Source organism: Arachis ipaensis, chromosome B5 (genome assembly GCF_059453495.1).
Source record: "Arachis ipaensis isolate K30076 ecotype BB chromosome B5, ASM5945349v1, whole genome shotgun sequence".
In the NCBI taxonomy this organism is placed as follows: Eukaryota; Viridiplantae; Streptophyta; class Magnoliopsida; order Fabales; family Fabaceae; genus Arachis; species Arachis ipaensis.
The window spans coordinates 80,203,467-80,207,524 of NC_142440.1; the positions used below are offsets into that span (position 1 = coordinate 80,203,467).

At 41.0% G+C, this 4,058-nt stretch overlaps 1 non-coding gene across 1 annotated transcript; it reads right to left on the reverse strand.

The window, feature by feature from the left end:
- Positions 1–3,240: 3,240 nt before the first annotated feature.
- LOC148564737 (small nucleolar RNA R71) lies at positions 3,241–3,347 on the reverse strand. Its single transcript, XR_015883851.1, has one exon. It is a non-coding gene; the product is annotated as a small nucleolar RNA R71 (small nucleolar RNA).
- Positions 3,348–4,058: the final 711 nt, after the last annotated feature.

Below are 4,058 nucleotides of genomic sequence, written 5' to 3' on the forward strand. Positions count from 1 at the left end.
TGAAATTGATCCGGAGAATGCAACATCTCCTAAGCCCAATGAACTCCCCATTTCTGATCTTACCCATTCTCTTTAATTTCTATTATTTACTTTAATGAGCAATTCCCCCATTCCCATTTACAATTTTGCAATTTACCTTCTGTCATTTACTTTGATGCACTTTATTGCTTAATTTCAGGACAAAGGAAGCAAAGAAGAACCACATTAGTGGCTACGTTAGTTGGACTAATGTTAACACTAACGTGGAATGGGAGTAACTTGCAAAGTTAATGAGAAAAGTGATTGCCAATAACGCTCTCGAAGCCATCATTGCCGACATTAAGAAATAGAGCCAATGTTAGTGACACTTAACATTATCACTAACGTTGAACCAAGATCATGAGTGGCCACATTAACCTAGTTAACGTGGCCTGTAACGTTAAGAAGGAAGGGGGGAGCCAACGTTAGTGACACTCAAAATTGTCACTAACGTTGGCCAAAGCACATTAAGCCACGTTAACCCCCACGTTAACCTAGTTAACGTGGAAGCTAACGTGAAAGAACAAAGTGGTCGACAACGTTAGTGACACCCAACATTGTCACTAACGTTGGAAGAACACAAGCCCCCAAGGAGCCACGTTGACTCCCACGTTAACCTAGTTAACGTGGAAGCTAACATGAAGAAAGAAGGTGATCGCCAACGTTAGTGACACCCAACATTGTCACTAACGTTGGAAGGAGCCACACATGCCACCATGAGCCACGTTAACTCCCACGTTAACTTAGTTAACGTGGAAGCTAACGTGGATAAGGGAAGGATGAGCCAATGTTAGTGACACTCAACTTTGTCACTAACGTTGGAGATGGCTAGCAAGGCCACGTTAGAAGCCACGTTAACCTAGTTAACGTGGACTCTAACGTGGAAAATAGGGGCAATTTGGAACGTTAGTGACAATGGTAAGTGTCACTAACGTTCTCGAAGGATGGCAAGCCTATGTTAAAAGAGCCACGTTAACTAAGTTAACGTGGGCTCTAACGTAGGGAATGGGGAGGCTTCTCAATGTTATTGGGAAAGTTGAGTCCCAATAACGTGTGCGAAGGACATAGTGGAAACGTTAGTGGCAACATTTGTGCCACTAACGTTGAGGTTAACGTGGCCTTTAACTTTGGTGAGGAACGTTAGTAAAAAAGGTGATTGTCACTAACGTTCTCGAACCCATATTTTCACTGAACGTTAACACCACTAACTTCCTGAGCCAAAGCCCCTGCCCACTTCATACTTTCTCTCTGCAAGTAAAAGCTAAGCCCAATGAAGAAGAGAACTGCTTCCAACTCAAGATCCAAAGGCCCAAGATTTGAAGAATCAACTAGAAGAACAGAAGAGTAGTATATATAGGAGTATCTTTGAAATAATTTGGAGAGTTGGAAATTATAGGGAGACTCTTAGCATAGAACTACTCTCTGTATTTACTTTCTCTGCACTTCTAAGTTTTCATGATGTATTCTCCATCTTTGTTTTCATTTTCCAGAGCTATGAACAACTAAACCCCTGTCATTGTGTTAGGGAGCTCTATTGTAATTTGATGGATCAATACTAGTTTTCATTATTCTTATTCTATCTTTTCTCTTGATTTTACTTGAAAGCTTTCGATCTTCATCCAATTGAGTAGTTATCTTGAAAACGAAGCTATTCATACTTGGATCTCTTCTGAACCTTGAAAGAGGAATGAAGAGATCAAGCTAGAAATGCTTTCTCATGCTGGACCAAATTGGGTTTGGATGGATATGTGACTATAATCCTCTCAACACTTGGTTTGGGAAATGCATGTGGTATAATCAGTGACCATACTTCATCTCTTCTCATGAGCAATTGACCAAGGAATTGGCTATTCATCAAGATTTGAGAGATTGAATTGCAAGAGATTGTAATTCGATCACTTAAGATTGCCAAGGAGATCAATGAGTGCATTGATTGAGGAAGAGATGAAAATGATATTGATCCAGAGAATGCAACATCTCCTAAGCCCAATAAACTCCCCATTTCTGATCTTACCCATTCTCTTTAATTTCTGTTATTTACTTTAATGAGCAATTCCCCCATTCTCATTTACAATTCTGCAATTTACCTTCCGTCATTTACTTTCAGATCTATAATTCTAGCATTTACTTTCCTGTCAATTACCTTCCCACCATTTTATTTTCTGCAATTCTCAACTCAAATTCTGGATTCGCTCAACTAGAACAGTCCTCTAATTAAAGTTGCTTGATCAATCAATTCTTGTGGGATTCGATCTCACTCTATTGTGAGTTTTTACTTGACGACAAATTCGGTACACTTGCCGAAGGGAATTTGTTGTGAGACAAGTTTTCCGTGCATCAAGTTTATGGCGCCGTTGTCGGGGATTGATTGTGCATCAACAATGATTAGATTGGAGGATAACTAGATTGAGCATTTTATTTTTGTTTGATTTAAATTTCTGTTTGAGTCATTTACTTTCTGTTTTAGATAACTTCTTCCCTTTTCCCTTACTTTTTCTTTGTTATTTACTATTCATCTCACTAACCCACTAACTATTTGATATATTGCATCACTCACACTAACATTAATTCTGACAGATATACTTTCTGCACCTATTCTCTTTGCTTGTACTTGTTGGTTGTATGACAGGGAGAAGAAGCGGGGCTTCAACTTTCTTTGATTCTGAACCTGAGAGAACCTTCCTTAGACTAAGGAGGGAGGCAAGAGAAAAACATGTAGTTGGTGGTGAAGAAGAGGAGGAACACTTTGAGGAATACTTTGAACCAAACATGGAAGAAAACATGGAAAACCATCATGAAGAAGAGGCTCACAACCATGGCAGAGGAGGTGGAGCAAATCATGCTGGGGAGGAAAGAAGAGTTTTAGGCTCTTACATCAATCCAAACCCAGGGAACTGTGGAAGTAGCATTCAAAAGCCAACCATCCATGCCAACAATTTTGAACTGAAGCCATAGCTCATCACCCTTGTTCAGAACAACTGTTCGTTCGGAGGGAGTGTCCAAGAGGACCCCAATCAACATCTAACCACCTTCCTGAGAATATGTGACACAGTGAAGTCTAATGGTGTTCATCCTTACGCCTATAGACTGCTCTTATTTCCATTCTCACTCAGGGACAAGGCAGCTAAGTGGCTGGAGTCTTTCCTAAGGGAGAGCTTGACAACTTGGGAAGACGTGGTGAACAAAATTTTAGCAAGATTTTACCCTCCTCAACGAATCAATAGGCTAAGAGCTGAGGTCCAAACTTTCAGGCAACAAGATGGTGAGACTCTATATGAAGCATGGGAGAGGTTTAAAGACTTAACAAGGAGGTGCCCACCAGATATGTTCAACGAATGGGTACAGCTGCACATTTTCTATGAAGGGCTCTCTTATGAGTCAAAGAAGGCCGTAAACCATTCATCCGGAGGATCTTTGAACAAGAAGAAGACTATTGAGGAAGCCATAGATGTCATTGAAACAGTAGCAGAGAACGACTACTTCTATGCTTCTGAAAGAGGGAACACAAGAGGAGTAATGGAGCTAAACAATGTAGATGCTCTGCTGGCCCAAAACAAGCTCATTACCCAGCAGCTAGCTGACCTCACCAAGAAGATGGAGAGGAACCAAGTAGCAGCAGTCTCCACTTCATCAACAACCTAAGAAGGAGTGAATGAAGAAGCAGAGGGTAGTCAGGAGCAAGCCAACTACATTGGGAATTCACTTAGGCAAAACCATGATCCATACTCCAAGACCTACAACCCTGGATGGAGGAATCACCCAAACTTTGGGTGGGGAAATCAACAAGACCAAAGCCTTGATCAAAGACGCCCAAATCCAAACAATGCAGCCACCCAACACTTCACATCTAGACCATATCAACACCCCCATAACAACACCTCCCCACATTCATATCAAGGCCAGAATAACCCTACTCAGCCTGACCTGTCATCATTTGATGAAAGAATCTCAAGGATTGAGAATCTACTTGAAGGCATAAGCAAAGAGATTCAAGATAGTAAAGCATTCCGAGAAGAGGTGATATCCAATATGCAGAATCA